The sequence below is a fragment of the Amphibalanus amphitrite genome, unplaced genomic scaffold, assembly GCF_019059575.1.
Source record: "Amphibalanus amphitrite isolate SeventyFive unplaced genomic scaffold, NRLGWU_Aamphi_draft 000107F_arrow, whole genome shotgun sequence".
Classification (NCBI taxonomy): domain Eukaryota; kingdom Metazoa; phylum Arthropoda; class Thecostraca; order Balanomorpha; family Balanidae; genus Amphibalanus; species Amphibalanus amphitrite.
The window spans coordinates 779,712-804,663 of NW_024881602.1; the positions used below are offsets into that span (position 1 = coordinate 779,712).

General features: G+C 52.7%; 1 long non-coding RNA gene across 1 annotated transcript; it reads left to right on the top strand.

The window, feature by feature from the left end:
- Positions 1-291: 291 nt before the first annotated feature.
- On the top strand, positions 292-17,457 carry LOC122380823. Its single transcript, XR_006256392.1, has 4 exons — positions 292-354; positions 9,064-9,138; positions 15,634-15,777; positions 16,414-17,457. It is a non-coding gene; the product is annotated as an uncharacterized LOC122380823 (long non-coding RNA).
- The last annotated feature ends 7,495 nt before the right edge of the window (positions 17,458-24,952 follow it).

Here is a 24,952-nt window from a genome sequence, read left to right on the forward strand (position 1 = left end):
ATAGGAAAGTTTTTACGGGAAAATCAAAATTTTGGGTCAATGGGATTCCTTTTTAATTACCATATGCTGAAAATGATATTTTGACAGATTGCTGTAATTTGATGCATTTGAAATCGCGCATAATCACATAAGAAGTATTTTGTAGTTTGTATTTTTCTGTCTTTTTTATTAAGTTAAGCTTTCGTAGTTCGTTTAATAGTTATGATGATGCATTATATTATTTAGCTATCCTTTATTGCTTGCCTTAATGGCGCGGTTGAGACGTTTAAGTTTCCGTTTGTTACATATGACGGGAAGCGCTTTATTGATGTGGTGGCATTGATGGGGAGGGTTATTGTTATTGGAATATGTAGGGTAAGACATACGGCGTGAACTTTTGTGAGTTCGATATTGTTGCTACAGAGGTACTTGAAGATAATATCATTTGAAGAAGAAAAACATAATCTAACCCTGCATACTTACCTGTTGTATAGGGTGCACTGCGTCAAAGGTTTGGATTGGATGCCTTTAGATTGACAAATTGTTCCGATCGTTCGGTTCCTTTAGAAAAAAGAATAAAACAGAGGTCAGTTCTATGAAAAGAAAAACAGCGGCCTGCTGGCATTGATGAGTAGCGTTACTTAAGTAGTAAATTCTATCACAAATAGCCTGATTTGCGACACAACTTACGAATTTGAAATAGCAGTCGTAAGTTGTGTCAGTCACAAGTTGACCTTGCCTTGAGGAAGAGGTCACAGGTCACAGGTCATTCGGGTCATGGTCACAAAATTTACATGATTGTGTAAAATTGTTTAAACTTTAGATCCTGAAAATTTGGTAGCAATCCGTTGACGCTAACGTGAGTTATAGAGCTTGAACTGATGGGTCGTCTGTGAGGCCTCAATCCGTGCCAGAGAGAGTGTTGAAAATGGTGCATAATATGTTATATTCACATTTAAAGGGGTATTCGGGGATATGAAGTTGCCTAACACCATTCTAGCAACTACTGGCAAATCCAGAAAGGCGGTCTTGGACGTTGCAAGGGGCATCCCCAAAATATTCTCCCATTTCCAAAAACGACATGTCCCAGCTGACCCCGATGACCTCCAATGAGCTCTGTGATGACCCCAAGTTGACCTTTTTTACCTGACCTGTCCCAGATGACCTCCGTGACATCCTATTGAGCTCTCTGATGACTCCAAGCTGACCTCTGTGACCTGACGTGTCCCAGATGACCCTCATGACCTCCAATAGAGCTATGTGATGACCCCAACATGACCTTTGTGACTTGACGTGTCCCAGATGACCTCCGTGACCCCCAATTGAGCTCTCTGATGACTCCAAGCTGACCTCTGTGACCTGATGTGTCCCAGATGACCTCCATTTGAGCTCTGTAATGACCCCAACTTGACCTCTGTGACCTGGCGTGTCCCATATGACCTCTGTAACCTCTAAGTGACCTCTATGATGACCCCAAGCTAACCTCTGTGACCTGACGTGTCCCAGATGACCCTCATGACCTCCAATAGAGCTCTGTGATGACCCCAAGTTGACCTCTGTTACCTGACGTGTCCCAGATGACCTCCGTGACCTCCAATTGAGCTCTCTAATGACTCCAAGCTGACCTCTGTGACCTGACGTGTCCCAGATGACCTCCAATTGAGCTCTCTGATGACCTTTAGTTGACCTCTGTGACCTGACATGTCCCATATGACCTCTGTGACCTCTAAGTGACCTCTCTGATGGCATCAAGCTGACCTCTGTGACCTGACGTGTCCCAGATGACCCTCATGACCTCCAATAGAGCTATGTGATGACCCCAACATGACCTTTGTGACTTGACGTGTCCCAGATGACCTCCGTGACCTCTAAGTGACCTCTCTGATGGCACCAAGCTGACCTCTGTGACCTGACGTGTCCCAGATGGCCCCAATGACCTTCAATTGAGCTCTGTGATGACCCCAAGTTGACCTCTGTTACTTGATGTGTCCCAGATGACCTCCATGACCTCAAATTGAGCTCTCTAATGACTCCAAGCTGACCTCTGTGACCTGACGTGTCCCAGATGACCTCCAATTGAGCTCTCCATAGGCGTAGGAACAGGGGGGGCCAGATGGGCAAGTGCCCACCCACTTTTCGAGGTGGGGGGGCCAACCATGTGTTTTGGCCCACCCACTTTTTACTCGAGGCCCCTCGTCTCGATTTGAGAGGACGTCGTCACCTTCCAGAATAAACAAACTCGTTAAAAGTAAGTTCCACGAATCCCCACGCACGGACTCCAAGGGGCCGTGATGGATCCAAGAAGGCCCTCTGTTCATACTTGTCAGTCGAAGCCCCTGAGACTGATGGCCTGAGAGGCCCTAGTGGATCTGAGGAGGCCCCAATATCCACACTGGTCTGGGGAGGCCCCTGACACTGGCGGTCTGGGAGGCCCCTCTATCCACACTAGTCAGAGGTCTGAGACTGGTGGTCTGGGAGGCCCCTCCATCCACACTAGTCAGAATAGGCCCCTGACACTGGCGGTCTAGCCGAGGCCCCCTACCCTCACTAGTCAGAGGAGGCCCCTCTATCCTCAATAGTCAGAAGAGGCCCCTGAGACTGATGGTCTGGGAGGCCTATCCATCTACACTGTAGTCAGAGGAGGCCCCTGAGACTGATGACCTGAGAGGCCCTTATAATCACACCAGGCAGAAGAGGCCCATGAGACTGATGGACTGAGAGGCCCTTCTATTCATACTGGCCACAGGAGACCCCCAAAACTTTTGGTCTGGGAGGTCCCTCAATCCGGCACCAGTCAGAAGAGTCCCCGAGACTGATGGCCTGGGAAGCCCTTATATTCACACTAGGCAGAGGAGGCCCCTGAGACTGATGGTATGAGAGGCCCTCATATTCACACCAGTCAGAAGAGGCCCCCGAGGCTGATGGCTGTGAGGCCCTTCTGTTCATATAACTGGCCACTGGAGGCCCCTGAAACCGGTGGTCTGGGAGGGCCCTCTATCCAAACTAGTCAGAAGAGGCCCCTGAGACCGATGGTCTGAGAGGCTCTTATATTCATACTGGTCGCAAGAGGCCCCTGAGACTGATAGTCAGAGAGGTCCACTCCTAATGAATCTGAGGGGGCCTTCTATCCACATTTACACTTTTCTAGGGAGGCCCCCGAGACTGATGGTCTGAGAGGCCCTTTTATTTATACTGTCCACAGGAGCCCCCTGAGATTAATGGTCTGAGAGACTCTTCTATTTATACTAACCAGAAGAGGCCCCTAGGATTGATGGTCTAACAGGCCCTTCTATTTATACTAGCCAGAGGAGGCCCATGAGACTGATTGTCTGAGAGGCCCTTCTATTCAAACTAGGCAGATGAGGCCCCTGAGAATGATAGTCCGAAGTGCCATGCGGCGGCAACTGGCCGTGGCCATATTTCGGCTCGGTAGGGCCCCACAGAGCTCATGAGAGCACCTCAAGGGCTCATAAGTAGACACGCTTATCCCCATAAGGGTGCCACGCGTGCTTCTGAAGGCTCCTTGTAGGCATCTAAAGGCCCTTTCCGGCTTCTAACGGCTCCACCCGCCTGTGATGGCTCCACACCAGTGTTTATGAGCGCCACACAGCGGCGCCTTTGAGGGTCATACTAGTGTCTCTTAGGGCCCTACAGGGTGTAACGAAATTATCCGGACATCTTTATTCGCGCTGTAATTAAGAAGCAAGACAATCTGATATTTTCTCTTTTGAATTATTATATAGCCACCTTTCATAAGAGCGCAGGTACAAATTTCTGAAGCATTCCAGCCACTGGATTTTCCAGCACAGTGGGTTTCATATAGAGTAGCGCCATACTAACCTGTACCCACAGTTGGGCGGCGCTGGTGGCGGGTGTCCCCTCATTCATCTCCTGATGGACAATATAGTCCATAAGATATCGATGGAATTGGGATGGGAACTATTTCCAGGCCATAGCCCGTTAGCCCAGAAGAACAATAGGTCCTCTCGGCATCACTTCTCATTCTGCTAGGGACTTGAAGTTGGTGCGCCGCCCCGCATGAAGACTGCGCGGCTTGAATCAGGCATCAGCACGCGTTCAGAAACCGAGCCCTCCTGTGCCGTCTGGCTGAGTGGCTCCAACCAATCGCTAGCCAGGATGTTGCGCCGGTAATACTCATTACTGATAGTGGTTTTCTGTGGCGTCATGAACAACTTGAATATTGCACAGCAGCTGAACATGCTCCAGGTCTGGATTTTGGCCGGACGTTTGACGCCGGCGACGGCCGGCATGTTCGAGCTGCTGGCAGCCCACACATGGCCGATTTGACGGTTCAACGGACATCGCAGCTCGAACAGTTTCCCATCCAACCAGGCCACCTCATTCATGTGTTCCTTCGACCAGTGGACACGCCATGGCCTGAGGCCAAAGGTGGTGGACTGGTTGTTTTCCCGTCAACTTCATTGTCTTTTTCAGTTTGAAGGGCAGTAAAACCAAGCTAGAGGGCGGGTGACGGTGAATCATGATATGGGACCTCTTATTATCTGCCTTGGTAAGAATTCGAGTCAGTTTGCGAATTAATTGGTGCCGTTTCCTTGCCGCTATCCTGACAACTCTCCTCACCACTTGGCAAAGGGCGCCCTTTGCGATCGAGGCCGGGCTGAGTCTGCCACCAAGTCCAAGCTTATTACGCCTCAGGCAGATGTGCTACTGGCTGCTGCTGATGTCAAGCTGCTGACAGACCAGCTTCTGGCTCATGCCACCATGCCACCAACACGTAGCCTTACTACGAAACGAGAGACCAGACTGTACTCCCTTCTCTCCACCGCCTTAAACGAAAACTATCAAATGAACCCGTCGGCGACTCGACTCTTACTCAGAGCAAGAGTCATTTCGCAAGGTCAGGTCACTGCTGAGTTGAGAGCAGATACCAGAGGTATGCATTCATCCAATTTTCCAGCTTCTAACATTACAAAAGAAACTGTGCGAGCAGATATGGCGAAATAGATGTCCGGATAATTTCGTTACACCCTGTATATCGGTGGCTCTGGGGGCCCCACACCGGCGCCTCTGTGGGCCACCACACCTGTGCATCTCAAGGCTCTATAGATACTTACATCTGAAGGACCCACACCGACACCTCTGAGGGCCCCACACCAGTATCTCGGAGCTCTGAAGGCCCCACACCGGTGACTCTGAGGACTCACCGGCTCCTGAGAGCACCATGTTGATGTCTAACGACTCCACAAGGCCACTGAAGGCACCACACAAGCTCTCACTGAGCTCTAATGCCCATGTACCGGCCTCGCCAGCGCATTCATAGCTCCACACCAGCAATTGTAAGGGCTTCACACTGAAGTATCTGAGGGTTCCACACCGGTGTCTCTAAGGGCCACATACCAGCATCTCTGAGGGCCCCATACCGGCGTCTCCGAGGGTCCACATCTGGCGGGCACTCATCAGCGACTGAAGGTCCCACACTGTCGACACTCGACTCCGAGAGCCCCATCTGCGTCTGGGAGCAACATGCCGTCTCTAAGAACCACGGCGGCTCCTCCGTCGAAAGATGGGCGTCTGCATGCCAAAGGGGAGCGGTTCTGAGACAGTAGGGCACCTACGTGCAATAGAGGGGCGCCTATGAAGCCCATAGGGGTGCCTCAATGCGAAAGAGGGGTGCCTCTGAGGCCTACTATATGGGCGTCCACATGCAATAGAGGTCTGCAGACTGCAATTGATCAATGCCATGGGGGTGCATTCATAAGAAACAGGGGCACCGGCGTGGCAAAGAGAGGCGCCTTCAAGTGTCCATAACAGGTTGTATATGCGACAACGGGGCGACTGTGGGTGTGGGACATATAGGGATGTCTCTGATGACTATACATAGGGCGCTTATATGCCAAAGAGGGCGCCTATGAAGCTAATGGGGGCACCTGGGAAACGAGGAAGACATTTGTGTAAGGGTTTTCAGGGGTCATGCGCCGTTTGCGGCAAATAGATTCTAAAAAAAAAAAATCGGAGGGGAAATAAGTTTTAAAAATGGTGCGGACTTTCCGCACTGTTCGCTTAAGCGGTTACGCCACTGGGTACATCTGCCCGATCTCTGAAGCTAGATTTGGAGGTCATACTTGAAAGCAGCCATCAGGACGATGCAAAAGTTGGAGGCCCCTGAAAATAGGAGGCCCCCTGGAAAAGGAGGCCCCTTGACATGGTGGCCCACCCACTTTTCATGACGTTCCTACGCCCGTGGAGCTCTCTGATGACCTTTAGTTGACCTCTGTGACCTGACATGTCCCATATGACCTCTGTGACCTCTAAGTGACCTCTCTGATGGCACCAAGCTCAAAGCTGACCTCTGTGACCTGACGTGTCCCAGATGGCCCCAATGACCTTCAATTGAGCTCTCTGATGGCACCAAGCTGACCTCTGTGACCTGACGTGTCCCAGATGACCCTCATGACCTCCAATAGAGCTATGTGATGACCCCAACATGACCTTTGTGACTTGACGTGTCCCAGATGACCTCCGTGACCTCTAAGTGACCTCTCTGATGGCACCAAGCTGACCTCTGTGACCTGACGTGTCCCAGATGGCCCCAATGACCTTCAATTGAGCTCTGTGATGACCCCAAGTTGACCTCTGTGACTTGATGTGTCCCAGATGACCTCCGTGACCTCAAATTGAGCTCTCTAATGACTCCAAGCTGACCTCTGTGACCTGACGTGTCCCAGATGACCTCCAATTGAGCTCTCTGATGACCTTTAGTTGACCTCTGTGACCTGACATGTCCCATATGACCTCTGTGACCTCTAAGTGACCTCTCTGATGGCACCAAGCTGACCTCTGTGACCTGACGTGTCCCAGATGGCCCCAATGACCTTCAATTGAGCTCTCTGATGGCACTAAGTTGACCTCTGTGACTTGATGTGTCTCAGATGACCTCCGTGACCTCAAATTGAGCTCTGTGATGACCCTAGGTTGACCTCTGTGACCTGACGTGCCCCCAAGTTGACCTCTGTGACCTGACGTGTCCCAGATGGCCCCAATGACCTTCAATTGAGCTCTGTGATGACCCCAAGTAGACCTCTGTTACTTGATGTGTCCCAGATGACCTCCGTGACCTCAAATTGAGCTCTCTAATGACTCCAAGCTGACCTCTGTGACCTGACGTGTCCCAGATGACCTCCAATTGAGCTCTCTGATGACCTTTAGTTGACCTCTGTGACCTGACATGTCCCATATGACCTCTGTGACCTCTAAGTGACCTCTCTGATGGCACCAAGCTGACCTCTGTGACCTGACGTGTCCCAGATGGCCCCAATGACCTCCAATAGAGCTATGTGATGACCCCAACATGACCTTTGTGACTTGACGTGTCCCAGATGACCTCCGTGACCTCTAAGTGACCTCTCTGATGGCACCAAGCTGACCTCTGTGACCTGACGTGTCCCAGATGGCCCCAATGGCCCAATGACCTTCAATTGAGCTCTGTGATGACCCCAAGTTGACCTCTGTGACTTGATGTGTCCCAGATGACCTCCGTGACCTCAAATTGAGCTCTCTAATGACTCCAAGCTGACCTCTGTGACCTGACGTGTCCCAGATGACCTCCAATTGAGCTCTCTGATGACCTTTAGTTGACCTCTGTGACCTGACATGTCCCATATGACCTCTGTGACCTCTAAGTGACCTCTCTGATGGCACCAAGCTGACCTCTGTGACCTGACGTGTCCCAGATGGCCCCAATGACCTTCAATTGAGCTCTGTGATGACCCCAAGTTGACCTCTGTGACTTGATGTGTCTCAGATGACCTCCGTGACCTCAAATTGAGCTCTGTGATGACCCTAGGTTGACCTCTGTGACCTGACGTGCCCCCAAGTTGACCTCTGTGACCTGACGTGTCTCAGATTACCTCCGTGGTCTCCAATTGAGCTCTGTGATGACCCCAAGACCCTCTATGACCCTATGTTCCTCTATGACCCTCTATATTCTTGCAGACCCACGAGCAGGAGCATCGTTATTAATGAAAATCTGTCTGACCCAGGGTGGGGGGGGGAGGGGGAAGGGCATCATCCCTACTTAAGAACATAGCACCCGCCGCCGGCGAAGACGGTCGCCAGCGGAAGTTCACTCTAGGTAATTGACCTGGGTTGACCTTGTAAAGATCAAGGAACGGTTTTGAAGGCGTTTAGGTGAAAATTAAATCACAGATTAGGATTCAGGACCTCAAGAAACCCCACTAAACACAGCCCATATCGTGAAGCTCAGCGTGTGAACATGCGATGTCATTGAGCCTGTTTGCCCTTAGAAAGGTCAACATACAATGTAAAGATTCATGTCCTATCAAAAACTGGCATAAATCACACGGAATAGTTTCGTTCTTGTCGATGAGATCACGTTCAGTTACACGGAATAAAGGTACGATTTTGTCAAAAACGGTCGGAGGTCGTACCCACTTATTGGCTATTATAGCGCCATTGCTCGGTGACCTGACATGACCCGAAAATATTTTTTGCCAAAAGCTGCGCAAAGGATGCCCCAGAGGCTATGGAAAATTTCGGCACGATCCGACTAATAGTTCGGAGCCCATCGCAAAAAATAACTCGGAGGGGGGGGGGGGGCATCGACCCCCTGCCAGGACGAGGGTTAAACTTCTTCATGAGATGAGATCTTATGGCATGATCTGGTGACCTGATCTCAGTGGCCTTGGTTTGAAATTAACACACAAGTGCAATTACATTTTGGAGAAAAGATGTGTGAAGACTGAAGAGTTGTGCCAAAAGCGGCCGCGCTCCGTGCTTAAGTTTATGAGATATTTGTGAAACACGGAGCGGGCGCTCAACCCCCCCCCCCCCGTAGGGGACGGTCTACAAACTCCACATCATGTCGTTAGGAGCATCTACATTCTACCTACCATACACATGCTTTAGGTACTCATTTTGTCTCCCTGCAGCTGTGCAATGCAAGGGGCATCTTTGTCAGAGAGACGATAGATAATTGTCATCATATGGAATTATTGTGTTTGGCAACTGTGGAAGTGGAGTTACCATACAAATCAAATTTGTCATTATATTGTTTTGCTTTGATTGTTTTGCTGTTATTTCCAGGGCAGAGATTTCGCTTCCAAGATGGATGGAACCTATACTGGGGAGAGAACTGCATCTGTAACCAGCCTGCTGATGGTACGTTTACCAACGGCCTGTTTAGACAGCTTTGTAGGTGCTCTGCTGTTGTGAGTCCCTGCATTCAAAACGTTCGTATTGAATGTTTTTTATGTTTGACCTTATGCATGACCTGGTCGGTCTGCTTAACATGTGTAGGTCATATGTCACCATCTAACCGTTTGTGTAATTGATTGACAATGCCAAACATATCGTCCTGTAGATGTTTTTCTCACTTGTCCCCCAAGCTCATCTAGGGCATTTCTCTCACTTCTTTCACCAATTAACACCTCTACTTTATTGACACAGCGCCAGCGTTAGGGCAAATTAGTTTGCAGCCTTCCAAACTCAATAGATGCCACCATTACGGAGTCACCAACATCGATGTTTTTGTAAGGACAGTAGAATGAAGATATGTCCTCATAGTCACGTTTTTTATCCTGCCTCTTTGAATGATTCCTGTGCCAAGAGGTTCCTATTTTTGTCCTAATTGGCTTCCCTTCCTAGGGCCTGCCGGACCTCCGAGAAATCGTCACTTCTCATCAGCCTGGATCCATCCTCTTTTGGAGAGAAGTTTTGAAAGTATCCAACAGTGTTACTAAGAAGAGAAAGCAAAAAGTAGCTAGATGTTTTTTTGACAAGTACAGACGCGACAAGACCTTCCAAAAATATGTCACGGATACGATTCGGTTCTGCCTATCACGAAGCATATCGTCTCCACCGACATCGACCTTTCTGTCGCGTTCGCCGACACCATCGCCACCGCTGACGCCACCACCAGCGCGGGCAACCGCGACAGCATCACCTCCAGCGCCGGCGTCAGCAAGGGCAACATCCCCGCCACCGGCGGAGCCTCTGCCAGTGACAGCACGAGTGTGGGCTCCTTCACTACCGTCAGAGAGGGCGCAGGAGCCAGCGTCACCGCCAGTGGCAGCGCCACCGGCTGAGTCATCGCCATCAACAGTACAGCTGCCACCGGCGGAGCCACCGACAGCGACAACACAACCGGCGGAGCCTCTGCCAGTGACAGCACGAGTGTGGGCTCCTTCACTACCGTCAGAGAGGGCGCAGGCGCCAGCGTCACCGCCAGTGGCAGCGCCACCGGCTGAGTCATCGCCATCAACAGTACAGCTGCCACCGGCGGAGCCACCGACAGCGACAACACAACCGGCGGAGCCTCTGCCAGTGACAGCACGAGTGTGGGCTCCTTCACTACCGTCAGAGAGGGCGCCGGCGCCAGCGTCACCGCCAGTGGCAGCGCCACCGGCTGAGTCATCGCCATCAACAGTACAGCTGCCTTCGGCGGAGCCACCGACAGCGACAACACAACCGGCGGAGCCTCTGCCAGTGACAGCACGAGTGTGGGCTCCTTCACTACCGTCAGAGAGGGCGCAGGCGCCAGCGTCACCGCCAGTGGCAGCGCCACCGGCTGAGTCATCGCCATCAACAGTACAACTGCCTTCGGCGGAGCCACCGACAGCGACAACACAACCGGCGGAGCCTCTGCCAGTGACAGCACGAGTGTGGGCTCCTTCACTACCGTCAGAGAGGGCGCAGGCGCCAGCGTCACCGCCAGTGGCAGCGCCACCGGCTGAGTCATCGCCATCAACAGTACAGCTGCCACCGGCGGAGCCACCGACAGCGACAACACAACCGGCGGAGCCTCTGCCAGTGACAGCACGAGTGTGGGCTCCTTCACTACCGTCAGAGAGGGCGCAGGCGCCAGCGTCACCGCCAGTGGCAGCGCCACCGGCTGAGTCATCGCCATCAACAGTACAGCTGCCACCGGCGGAGCCACCGACAGCGACAACACAACCGGCGGAGCCTCTGCCAGTGACAGCACGAGTGTGGGCTCCTTCACTACCGTCAGAGAGGGCGCAGGCGCCAGCGTCACCGCCAGTGGCAGCGCCACCGGCTGAGTCATCGCCATCAACAGTACAGCTGCCTTCGGCGGAGCCACCGACAGCGACAACACAACCGGCGGAGCCTCTGCCAGTGACAGCACGAGTGTGGGCTCCTTCACTACCGTCAGAGAGGGCGCAGGCGCCAGCGTCACCGCCAGTGGCAGCGCCACCGGCTGAGTCATCGCCATCAACAGTACAGCTGCCACCGGCGGAGCCACCGACAGCGACAACACAACCGGCGGAGCCTCTGCCAGTGACAGCACGAGTGTGGGCTCCTTCACTACCGTCAGAGAGGGCGCCGGCGCCAGCGTCACCGCCAGTGGCAGCGCCACCGGCTGAGTCATCGCCATCAACAGTACAGCTGCCTTCGGCGGAGCCACCGACAGCGACAACACAACCGGCGGAGCCTCTGCCAGTGACAGCACGAGTGTGGGCTCCTTCACTACCGTCAGAGAGGGCGCAGGCGCCAGCGTCACCGCCAGTGGCAGCGCCACCGGCTGAGTCATCGCCATCAACAGTACAACTGCCTTCGGCGGAGCCACCGACAGCGACAACACAACCGGCGGAGCCTCTGCCAGTGACAGCACGAGTGTGGGCTCCTTCACTACCGTCAGAGAGGGCGCAGGCGCCAGCGTCACCGCCAGTGGCAGCGCCACCGGCTGAGTCATCGCCATCAACAGTACAGCTGCCACCGGCGGAGCCACCGACAGCGACAACACAACCGGCGGAGCCTCTGCTGTCACCGTCACCGTCACCGCCACCGCCACTGTCACCGCTACCGTCACCGCCACCGTCACCGTCACCGTCACCGTCACCGTCACCGTCACCGTCACCGCCACTGTCACCGCTACCGTCACCGCCACCGTCACCGTCACCGCCACCGCCACCGTCACCGCCACCGTCACCGTCACCGCCATCATCACTTCCATCGGCACCACCACCGTCACCGCCATCATCACTTCCATCGGCACCACCACCGTCACCGCCATCATCACTTCCATCGGCACCACCACCGTCACCGCCATCATCACTTCCATCGGCACCACCAGCGCCACCGTCATCGCCACCGGTAGTGCCACCGTCATATTCAAAGGATCAATCAAACTTCAGCATTCGTCTTTCTGGAAGTCAGTGGAGCCGGATGGCCGAAGGGAGGAGAAAGACCAACAACCTGGTGCCTGGCTGGACAGATATTATCTACCGGGCGTACGAGGACAAAGCGGAGCACCCCTGCGTGCTGCGCTTCAAGAAGGGCCACCTCAAGTTAAGAACATCCAGGAAAGTTCGTGGACCAACATTCCGAGCATACGCGTCATGCAAGTTTGCTTCTTGTCCCAGGCGTTTTGAGTTCACCCACTTTGGTCACCCTTCGGACGAGTGTAGTGACGTTATCATCAATGTCCGTCAGACGGGTGCCGCCTGCCACCTTAATGGTAGTCATGGTAGGCATCTGGCGAGGGAAAACCGAGCTGCCAGGGCACAGGACGTCCTGCTGCATGGTCCTTTCAAGCTAAGGACAAAGCTCCTCGTTGAGGCCAAGGACTCGGCCCTGGAAAATGGCAACACCACGGCAGTGCCGTCTGCCGAAGTGCTGAGAAAGGCTGGGGCGGAGGCAAGAGCGCGGGAGCGGTACTCTGCCAAGCCGATGGAGGATCTGAAGATCATGAAAAGTGTCTCAAAAATCATGGACACGACGAGCACTCACCTGAAGGGGTATGTGCACCAGATCGGTGACTCCCCGCTGATTGTGCACGTGTACGGTGAACACGGACTGAGGAGATACTCGAAGATAGGCGGCTCTCTCCACATCGATGCTACAGGCTCGGTCTCCCACCAGGTTGGCGAAAAGAGGCCATACCTTTACTCTGTGGTCGCCTCGCCGGCTGAAGGGGGCTCATACGCCATCGCTCACCAGTTGTCAGAGGCACACTCGGCACCAGCCATCACCTACTTCCTACAACAGCTGGCTCATGACTTCCGGCAGTGCGCAGCAGGCTCAGGACTAATGCAGCCGCCGGTGGTGGTATCTGACCTCTCCTGGGCGCTGCTTCACGCCATCAGCTTGGCCCTGGCCGGCTCCACCCTGCCGGCCTATCTTGACGCGGCCTGGGACGCGGCGGTTCGCGGAGAAGCTGTGAAGGTCGCCATCCGCCTGTGCACCTGTCACAGCACTCAGAACATCGCACGAGCTGCCGTGACGCACCTAGGAAAGAAGAAGGCGTCGGAGCGGCGGGCGGTGCTGTGGCTCTACGGCCGGATGGAGAGGTCAGTGAGCGTCCAGGAGCTGAGTGCTGCCTTCCGTGACATGTGCCACCTGCTGTTGTCAAGGAAGAAGCCACGTCTGAAACTGGCGGAGCCAAAAGAAGATGAAGAAGAAGTGACGGAAGAAGGAGTCCGAGAAGACGCGGAGGAACGATGGCGATCCTACAAGGACAGCACCAAATCGGGGCGCCATTTCGCTGCCATCCGGCAGTCCGTCGAAGCGGAGCTGTCCGGAGAAGCACACGAAGACTGCAGTAACTCCTGCTTCAGCCCTCCCCTTCTGAACCACATCAACGCAGTCATCATGCCGCTCGCCCCACTATGGGTCTCGCTGACTGGCAGGCCCTTCAGCAATGCCTGCGTGGAGAGCTGGTTCCGCACCCTGAAGCACAGTCTGCTGAAGGGGCGGCGACTGTCGCCGGGCGGCCTGGTCGAGGTCCTGATCGACCAGCTGGTCGCCAGGAAGAAAGAAGACCTCGTCCCTGCACCCCGCAAGACGAAGAAGAGGGCGCTCGACCTGGCTGACCAGGAAGAGTCGTGGGATAAAAAGCGGCGCAGGCGCGGCTTTTCGTATAGGAAGGCACCAACGTCTATCTCCGACCACCTGAGCTGTAGCACCGCCTCCAGCAACAGCGCCAGTGCCGCCCAGTGCCCTGCCGAGGTCAGCGCCTCCCGGGCTGCTCCTGCCGAAGCCAGCGCCAGCACCACCCTGTCCCTGTCGAAGTCGGTGCCAGCACCGCCCGTGGCCCCGCCGAAGCCAGCGCCGCCCCTGGCCCCATCGAAGTCGGTGCCAGCACCGCCCGTGGCCCCGCCGAAGCCAGCGCCGCCCCTGGCCCCGTCGAAGTCGGTGCCAGTACCGCCCGTGGCCCCGCCGAAGCCAGCGCCGCCCCTGGCCCCGTCGAAGTCGGTGCCAGCACCGCCCGTGGCCCCGCTGAAGCCCGCGCCGCCCTTGGCCCCGTCGAAGTCGGTGCCAGCACCGCCCGTGGCCCCGCCGAAGCCAGCGCCGCCCCTGGCCCCGTCGAAGTCGGTGCCAGCACCGCCCGTGGCCCCGCCGAAGCCAGCGCCGCCCCTGGCCCCGTCGAAGTCGGTGCCAGCACCGCCCGTGGCCCCGCCGAAGCCAGCGCCGCCCCTGGCCCCGTCGAAGTCGGTGCCAGCACCGCCCGTGGCCCCGCCGAAGCCAGCGCCGCCCCTGGCCCCATCGAAGTCGGTGCCAGCACCGCCCGTGGCCCCGCCGAAGCCAGCGCCGCCCCTGGCCCCGTCGAAGTCGGTGCCAGTACCGCCCGTGGCCCCGCCGAAGCCAGCGCCGCCCCTGGCCCCGTCGAAGTCGGTGCCAGGACCGCCCGTGGCCCCGCTGAAGCCAGCGCCGCCCCTGGTTCTACCGACGTCAGGCGCTAGCGCCGCCCCCGGCCCTGATGAAGCCAGCGCCAGCGCCGCCCCTGGCCTTGCTCATAACCCCTTCAGCGCCGCCGCAAGCACCAGTCGGTCACAGCCTCTCAGGGTGCGAGACTGGCTCAACGACATTGAGCTGGACAAGTTCAGCCAGGCAGTCTCGCACCCCGGTGACGTCCACGCATGGTCCGTGTTTTGGGCAGCGTGCACGGAAACAGCCTGTCACCACTGTCTGCCTGCAATGCTGGCTTCATCGAAAGCAACAACCTGGATCCTACCGACGAACGTGGCTGGCAACCACTGGGTGTTGTTTGTGGTCAAGTGGCGGCGGCGCACGGTCGTCTTTTACGATCCGCTGGGCCAAAACCCTCACCAGCAGCACATCCGAGCGCTCCAGCGGTTGATGGGCGCTGCGCAGCCTGTGGACTGGAGCAGGTGGCTCCTGGCCATCTGCCACCGTCCTATCCAGACAGACGGCTGGAGCTGCGGGTTTCGCGCGTGCTGGGCCGCCGAGGCCACAGCCACCGGCCGAACACGTCCCTTCGACGAGGAAGCAGTGACCGACATTCTGGCTCGCATTCAGGTGCTTTTATACATATGAAACGACCACCGCGCTGTAGTTTTTAATATTAAAGTTAGTAACGATTTTTCCAATCATGAGTCGTAGCTATTTACAAGTTTGCTAATCATTTGTGCTCCTGGCGAGTCTATTAATATCCCTAACCAAATGCTTACCCTGCTTTATGCCTTGACCCAACAACCGACTTATAATACTAGTCGCTTTTGCGCACTCGTTGGAAATAAGTTACGTATGTTTTCCATGTTCCACTGCTAACGGATTGTAAAGTACTTGAATGAATGTGATGTTCATTACTGTTTAGGCAAAGACAGCATGTTACTTTACTTAAGGGTAAACTGGTTTTACATTTTACCAATATGCATCCCGTTCTGTACCTTCCAGGCTGCTACAACACAGGCTGTCGCCCCTCTCCCTGCGTGCCGGTGCAGTCAGCGTACGCCAGTTTTCGCAAAAGAACCACCAAGCATTCGCCGGCTCACGGTGGTGGCGGATGCCGCCAGCTACCTGGCGTCCTTGCGATAAAGAGTGAGTATGAAGCCCCATGCCCTGTAAAATGATTTGATGATTTTTAAAGAACTTTTAAAGAGCTCAGTAAGTAAGGTGCACCATTTCTTAACTCGTTACCCTCAAGGTTTGAGGCAATATAAAATCCACCATCTGATTATTTGAAAAATCCTACAAAACGTCCTTACCTGTTTTTTTTTAATGAGTTTGACTCTTTGTTCAAAACACAATCTGCATGACTACATGGATGCGGCGGCATTCCGTTCTATACATGCTCTTTTGTCAAGGGAGCATGAATTTAGCCATAAACCGCCAAATATTAAAGCCATTGCCATTTAATTTATTTGCCAATGGGAACTGGCTTAAGAAGAAAACGACGATATCAGTGACCTATACCAGGGCAAGCAGACCTGTGCTCGCCTAAGCCCCTCTGAATCTCCAAGTCAGCGAACTGATAACTTAAACAAAACATCCGCGTGGCAGACTTCAATAACAAATTCAAGTGGTCTGCCCAGACAGTTCCTTTTGAGTTGCACGAGATAGTGTGTATGTATGTGGGTGGGTGGGGGGGGGGGGGTGAGTCAGCGCTATGTGAAGTGACGTTTATTGCTGTAGGCACACAGCCTCTCATTCTAACATCCGCTGCGCTCTCTCCAGTGCTGGCTGATCCTGGGCGGCTGCGGCGACGGCATGGCGGCTGCCGTGTGCCCGGCCCTCACACCAGCTCTGAGCTCAAAGAGTACCTGCCTGACCTGTGCGACGGCGTGTCGCTGAAGACCGGTTTATACGGTCCGCGGAGGCCGTGCTTGGAAATGACTGAGTGCCGTCGGAGGTGTTCAGTAACCTTTTGATATGCTTATCAGAATTTTTGTCGTGCGATTGAGGTAGAAGAATGAGGTCTGAATGGACTAATCGGCTTGGGCCTGAGCCAGCCAAGCGACACCGGCTTGTCGTCCGGTGTGGAAGCTGATGTTACCGCTGCATTCTAGGGTCATTAGTTTCATAACAGCTACGTTCGCGGCAGAAGTGTTGCGATGGACTAAAAGTGCAGGCTGACGTGTGAGAGGTGTGTGAAAAAATGTGTGTCAGCCTTGCGGAAGAACTTCGCTAAGCAATTTTTGTGCGTGTGTGCGTGGGCGTGCGCGTTTTGCAGTAAGTTCATATTGGAGCGTTTTGTTTTAAACTTCCTTCACTTTATGCTTGCTCGAGCTTAGACATTTACTTAAGTGAGCCAAGAGCCAAGCCAAGAGTTTCGGCATGATGTGCCGAAATTGTATGTGTGTCCTATTCCTGACCGGACACTAACGTCGGTCGGTGAGGATGGACCAAAGTCGACTGTAGACGCGGATACCGATATAGCGTGCGACGGCCCCAAGGTGGTCCACAATATGTCATTCCTTTTAGTGGGTAGGCATCGTTAACCTGAAACGGCCATTGGTGTCCTTTCTTGCGTGTTATAAAACTGAAGCTGTGATATCGTACAACACAGTGTCGATTGGAGGGTAAGCAGTTTCTGAGTCAAGGATAGTAGTAACGCATGTGATTTAGTAATAATGATTTACTAGAACGTCTGTGATGTAAGATAAAAGGGATTTATCTAAGTAGAAACAAAAAAAGTGCAGAGACTATTCAAATGGTCACACCGTGTTATATGCTTGTTCTTTGTTCGGTTTTGTAGCAATACATGCCATAAAGTAAGTGTTTTATGCCTTTTTTGCCTGGATAAAGTTTTGTCTGGGTAAACGAGAGCTCTCGATTGATACCCATTTTTACCCCAGTCGTACAAGGGTGGCCGTACAAGGGCGAATTTACGGATTTTTTTTACGAGTTTACGGGGCTTTAAGGGCCTTAAACGTCAATGCAACGGGGACCGTTTTGGGGAAAGTTTCTCGGCTGGTGGTGGGGCACCTGTGTGCCGATTTTGAACGAAATCGGGGGGGACCCCCCATTGACCCGAAGTTTTGATTTTCCCGTAAAAACTTTCCTATGGGGAAAAAGTGGAATTTACCTGCAGGACTGTGTCTGGGTAAACGAGAGCTTTCGATTGATACCCATTTTTACCCTAGCGCCCCGTTTTTGGCCGTACAAGGGCGAATTTACGGATTTTTTACGAGTTTACGGGGCTTTAAGGGCCTTAAACGTCAATGCAACGGGGACCGTTTTGGGGAAAGTTTCTCGGCTGGTGGTGGGGCACCTGTGTGCCGATTTTGAACGAAATCGGGGGGGACCCCCATTGACCCAAAATTTTGATTTTCCCGTAAAAACTTTCCTATGAGGAAAAAGTGGAATTTTCCTGCAGGACTGTGTCTGGGTAAACGAGAGCTTTCGATTGATACCCATTTTTACCCTAGCGCCCCGTTTTTGGCCGTACAAGGGCGAATTTACGGATTTTTTTACGAGTTTACGGGGCTTTAAGGGCCTTAAACGTCAATGCAACGGGGACCGTTTTGGGGAAAGTTTCTCGGCTGGTGGTGGGGCACCTGTGTGCCGATTTTGAACGAAATCGGGGGGACCCCCCATTGACCCGAAATTTTGATTTTTCCGTAAAAACTTTCCTATGGGGAAAAAGTGGAATTTTCCTGCAGGACTGTGTCTGGGTAAACGAGAGCTTTCGATTGATACCCATTTTTACCCTAGCGCCCCGTTTTTGGCCGTACAAGGGCGAATTTACGGATATTTTACGAGTCTAGGGGGCTTTACGGGCCTTAAACGTCAATGCAACGGGGACCGTTTTGGGGAAAGTTTCTCGGCTGGTGGTGGGGCACCTGTGTGCCGATTTTGAACGAAATCGGGGGGGACCCCCCATTGACCCGAAATTTTGATTTTCCCGTAAAAACTTTCCTATGGGGAAAAAGTGGAATTTACCTGCAGGACTGTGTCTGGGTAAACGAGAGCTTTCGATTGATACCCATTTTTACCCTAGCGCCCCGTTTTTGGCCGTACAAGGGCGAATTTACGGATTTTTTACGAGTTTACGGGGCTTCAAGGGCCTTAAACGTCAATGCAACGGGGACCGTTTTGGGGAAAGTTTCTCGGCTGGTGGTGGGGCACCTGTGTGCCGATTTTGAACGAAATCGGGGGGGACCCCCCATTGACCCAAAATTTTGATTTTTCCGTAAAAACTTTCCTATGGGGAAAAAGTGGAATTTTCCTGCAGGACTGTATCTGGGTAAACGAGAGCTTTCGATTGATACCCATTTTTACCCTAGCGCCCCGTTTTTGGCCGTACAAGGGCGAATTTACGGATATTTTACGAGTCTAGGGGGCTTTACGGGCCTTAAACGTCAATGCAACGGGGACCGTTTTGGGGAAAGTTTCTCGGCTGGTGGTGGGGCACCTGTGTGCCGATTTTGAACGAAATCGGGGGGGACCCCCCATTGACCCGAAATTTTGATTTTCCCGTAAAAACTTTCCTATGGGGAAAAAGTGGAATTTACCTGCAGGACTGTGTCTGGGTAAACGAGAGCTTTCGATTGATACCCATTTTTACCCTAGCGCCCCGTTTTTGGCCGTACAAGGGCGAATTTACGGATTTTTTACGAGTTTACGGGGCTTCAAGGGCCTTAAACGTCAATGCAACGGGGACCGTTTTGGGGAAAGTTTCTCGGCTGGTGGTGGGGCACCTGTGTGCCGATTTTGAACGAAATCGGGGGGGACCCCCCATTGACCCAAAATTTTGATTTTTCCGTAAAAACTTTCCTATGGGGAAAAAGTGGAATTTTCCTGCAGGACTGTATCTGGGTAAACGAGAGCTTTCGATTGATACCCATTTTTACCCTAGCGCCCCGTTTTTGGCCGTACAAGGGCGAATTTACGGATATTTTACGAGTCTAGGGGGCTTTACGGGCCTTAAACGTCAATGCAACGGGGACCGTTTTGGGGAAAGTTTCTCGGCTGGTGGTGGGGCACCTGTGTGCCGATTTTGAACGAAATCGGGGGGGACCCCCCATTGACCCAAAATTTTGATTTTCCCGTAAAAACTTTCCTATGGGGAAAAAGTGGAATTTTCCTGCAGGACTGTGTCTGGGTAAACGAGAGCTTTCGATTGATACCCATTTTTACCCTAGCGCCCCGTTTTTGGCCGTACAAGGGCGAATTTACGGATTTTTTACGAGTTTACGGGGCTTTAAGGGCCTTAAACGTCAATGCAACGGGGACCGTTTTGGGGAAAGTTTCTCGGCTGGTGGTGGGGCACCTGTGTGCCGATTTTGAACGAAATCGGGGGGACCCCCCATTGACCCGAAATTTTGATTTTTCCGTAAAAACTTTCCTATGGGGAAAAAGTGTAATTTTCCTGCAGGACTGTGTCTGGGTAAACGAGAGCTTTCGATTGATACCCATTTTTACCCTAGCGCCCCGTTTTTGGCCGTACAAGGGCGAATTTACGGATTTTTTACGAGTTTACGGGGCTTCAAGGGCCTTAAACGTCAATGCAACGGGGACCGTTTTGGGGAAAGTTTCTCGGCTGGTGGTGGGGCACCTGTGTGCCGATTTTGAACGAAATCGGGGGGGACCCCCCATTGACCCAAAATTTTGATTTTTCCGTAAAAACTTTCCTATGGGGAAAAAGTGGAATTTTCCTGCAGGACTGTATCTGGGTAAACGAGAGCTTTCGATTGATACCCATTTTTACCCTAGCGCCCCGTTTTTGGCCGTACAAGGGCGAATTTACGGATATTTTACGAGTCTAGGGGGCTTTACGGGCCTTAAACGTCAATGCAACGGGGACCGTTTTGGGGAAAGTTTCTCGGCTGGTGGTGGGGCACCTGTGTGCCGATTTTGAACGAAATCGGGGGGGACCCCCCATTGACCCAAAATTTTGATTTTCCCGTAAAAACTTTCCTATGGGGAAAAAGTGGAATTTTCCTGCAGGACTGTGTCTGGGTAAACGAGAGCTTTCGATTGATACCCATTTTTACCCTAGCGCCCCGTTTTTGGCCGTACAAGGGCGAATTTACGGATTTTTTACGAGTTTACGGGGCTTTAAGGGCCTTAAACGTCAATGCAACGGGGACCGTTTTGGGGAAAGTTTCTCGGCTGGTGGTGGGGCACCTGTGTGCCGATTTTGAACGAAATCGGGGGGGACCCCCCATTGACCCGAAATTTTGATTTTTCCGTAAAAACTTTCCTATGGGGAAAAAGTGGAATTTTCCTGCAGGACTGTGTCTGGGTAAACGAGAGCTTTCGATTGATACCCATTTTTACCCTAGCGCCCCGTTTTTGGCCGTACAAGGGCGAATTTACGGATTTTTTACGAGTTTACGGGGCTTTAAGGGCCTTAAACGTCAATGCAACGGGGACCGTTTTGGGGAAAGTTTCTCGGCTGGTGGTGGGGCACCTGTGTGCCGATTTTGAACGAAATCGGGGGGGACCCCCCATTGACCCGAAATTTTGATTTTTCCGTAAAAACTTTCCTATGGGGAAAAAGTGGAATTTTCCTGCAGGACTGTGTCTGGGTAAACGAGAGCTTTCGATTGATACCCATTTTTACCTCTTTGTGACGTCATTTCTAGGGGAAAACGGGTCATAAAGGTTTCCCTCTACCGGGGCCTTTTTTCCCCCTACCGAATCTGTGCTGTGCTGAATCTGTGCTGAATCTGTGCCAACTTCCGTTACATGCACAAACAATGTCTTTGGTGTATCCTCCTTATGAACCAGACTTCCAAACCGGTTGAGTTAGTGTACGCATTGGAAGGGTATTCGGCACCTCTGGACAAAAGCCAAACATATTTTCACAACATATTCCAAACATAACCCACATTTCAGTGTTTTCCTCAATGCTTGAAGTACAAATGGAATGCAAGTAACAGCGACTAATAGGCTACGAAAGAAAAGGAAAGCATAAACTTTTTGGAACGTATCACTTTTAGTTTACGAAACAATCCATCAGTCAACAACGGCACACGGGAAATCTTTTGGGAAAACGTCTCAGGCGCTCATGCGAAACATCGATCATCCTTCGCGGTAATTCTGTGCGAAAGACAAATGTTTTCGACGCGCCTGTGCGGTACAATTATCATCAGCTCGGCGGAGGTCCGGGCCCACGGCCCACGCCCACCCGTCAGGGAAGTGCGTCCGACAGTCCGCCAGTTCCCAGCCGCGCAGCAGCGGAAGGCGACGACGAACTCCTGGGTGCGACTGCCTCCCCCTCCCTTCCACCGCCGTGTTATTGTCTACATCATCGCTAATGGCCAATATTGGTGTGAATCGAGGTAAACACAGGCACCGCCCGACGACTGTGGGAGACGCACGGTTCGCGAGGATAAACAAACAGCTCTGCTCGCTGACGCACTGAGGACGCCAGGGGCGGCTCGGCGGCGGGCGGTGAGGGCGGCCGGTGTCAGCTGCCCCGAGGTGTGCGGTCGGTCCGTATGACTGGCGCACTGTTCCCACCCAGTCGAGGGGAGCCGGCGGCCGTCTCGTACGGCGCGGTTATTGACGGGTTGACGGGCCGACCCCCGGCGACCGGCCGACGCGCCGAGAAGCGAGCTGCACCTGCCAGCACGGCTGACAGCGGCGGCTGACAGCGGCGGCCTCAGAGCCGTCATAACAACGGAGCCGCGTCAGAAGGGGACGGCCCAGGGCTCCGTGGGGTCAGATCCGTCCGCAGACGGCCTGGCATTGGTGGAGTGTTGGAATGACGGACGACCACGGACGGGTTGACGGAACGATACGGACGGATTGACGGAGTGACGCGAACATGACACTGTGACGGAATGAGGCGTGTAAAATAGGATTTCGGTTAACAGTCGAAGAACCTACAAATATGCAGTTGAGCTTATACACCCTGGACCTGAGATGACGACCGTGCCGCTGTACTAGATGATCACGATCAACGACCGTACCGACAGACGATCTGCCCAGAGGCACTGCGCTGGATCATTGCACAATGCACACAGTGCAGCGGCTGGGGCCCACAAGCTGAGAGCTGGGTGAAATCAACTTGATCGCATAAATTCGAACATAGGCACGCCGTGTGAGGGTCCCTCGTGCTGCATAGAGGCTAGAGCCCTGTCGAATACGCTCTTCTGGAGAAAATAAGAAAGCGAATCAATGAAAAAGTCACAACGGTGACCAGACGTGACGTTATGTGATATGACTTCATGCGACGTGACAGTGACGTGGCCAATGTGGATGTGACATGAGTCAGCGGTTCTCTCGGAACTCCATGAGGAGGAAGGATGCCTGCGTTCCAGCGTGCTCCTCAGTGGGGTCAATGAACTCAGAATGTAAGCGTAAGTGAGGAAACGCGTCGGTATTTTGATTCAGGGGTGGACAACACTTCGATGATGGGTTTGAGGCGTCGAAGAAGCACGTCTTCTCAGAAACCTCAAACATTACGGAAACAGGAAAGCGGTGAGCGTGGATGGGGTCATGGGTGGAGGTGGACGACCGATCAGTGTATGATCTCACTTTGTGCTATTCAAACTCAATGCACGCTACTGTAATAATTTGGTCATGTTTCAGTTTGCTGTTATTCTGCTGACTTCAGCTTCGACTTAACATGTTTGAAACAGCGAAAATGGCCAAAAAGAGAGCTAGCTATACGTGCCTAGCTAAATGGACCCCGTTTGAAGTTCCTATCCATTTGACTTTGTATCTGTTTGCATGCGCTTCATTGGACCACTGCCTGCTTTTATGTCGAGGCAGTCTACTGAAACCTTACTCTATGCAGTTTTACGACAGTTAGTAAAAGCAAAGTAAAAGCAAGTCATGCAATGGTGTTGATTTTCGATAACAAATTGGACCCAACTCCTATCGCTGCTGGCACCCCGACGAATAATCGGTGCTGCACCTTTAGTTCGAAAGCTAGCGGCAAAGTTGGCGAAGTTCAGAATGCATGGTATGCTGGCACGAATTCTGGCTGACAACGCCCGATCTGGCTCCATTGTCTGCTGAATACCGATCTATTCGAACTTGCAAAATAGCGTCTAAATTGCAATTCAATCGCACTAAGCTTCTATTATGTGAGACACCCCAAACAAGGAATCTGTTTATCCTATCCGAATGGTCGATGCATATTCAGGCCTCCAGACACAATACCGGTTCGGGAAAACATCGGGACGCCCTATCGATCACACGAGGTCAGAGGTCACACCGGCGGACGTGATTTGTCTTCATAAAGTGGCGATAATAGCGGCTGGGGTAGCCGTTATGCGCCAGACGCGGCGGGTGTAGGCTAAAACATGGCTGGTGACGGTGAGAGATGGTATTCAATCAGGAGCTCTCCAATAATGTGGCAACAGAAAGTTGGGAGATAGCTTATAATGCGGCTTGCTTTTTGCCGCATTCATTTGATATGAATCATTTGATATCTGACTTGCTATTTTTATAATGGCTTATCACCTGCGTCTCAAAAGTAGCTACAGAAATATGCTACGAAAGCATTATCGTTGTTGATTGTTGATTTGATTTGAAGATTTCTTAAGCATTGATTTGGCAAGCATTGATTAAATGCCGACAGTCTTCACAGAATCTATCTCTTGCGATAAATACAAATGAAATACATCAGTAAAATACAATCACTTGTATTTGAAATGCTCAATATAAATACAGCTCAAATGATTTTGAAATACTAGTCGGACGGGACGAAAATATTGATGAATTCGGTACACAGGAAACTTAAAAAAGTGCGAAGTTACCATACAAAGCAATTATGAATCGACAATGTCATCGATTCGATTTCTTCAACATGACGTTATGCTCCAAACTAAGCTCTTGCCGCACTGTTCCGCCCTTGTGCGCAACACTCTCCGGAAAGAAAAACACATGTCCAGCACATGAAACGTGAGCCCTCAACGGAAGCCTAAAGCCATTCCATCCAATCTGTACAGGATCTGAACAACAGCCCCTGTGTCGCCGGCGCCGCCAAAGCTGCCCTAACGGTAGATCCGGTAGCTGTCGAACATGCCGGATCGTCTCACGCTGCAGCTGCCGCAGAGGGACGCCGACGAGGGGAGCAGGTTCAGCGTGAGGTGGGGATCAGACGGACCTGGCGACTGCCACTGCTGTGAGATCGCGCCGATCTGTGACAAATTGACAGCGGTGAGAATGTGGTCGGCCATGTCGATCGGAAACTTTGGGGAGCCTGTCCCGAAAGGCTGAAACTGGCTGAAAAGAAACGCCAAAAAATCCTACGTATCTTCTCTATCTGTTTCAACCCAAAAGAAATTGTTTTTTAACCGAATAAAGCTGC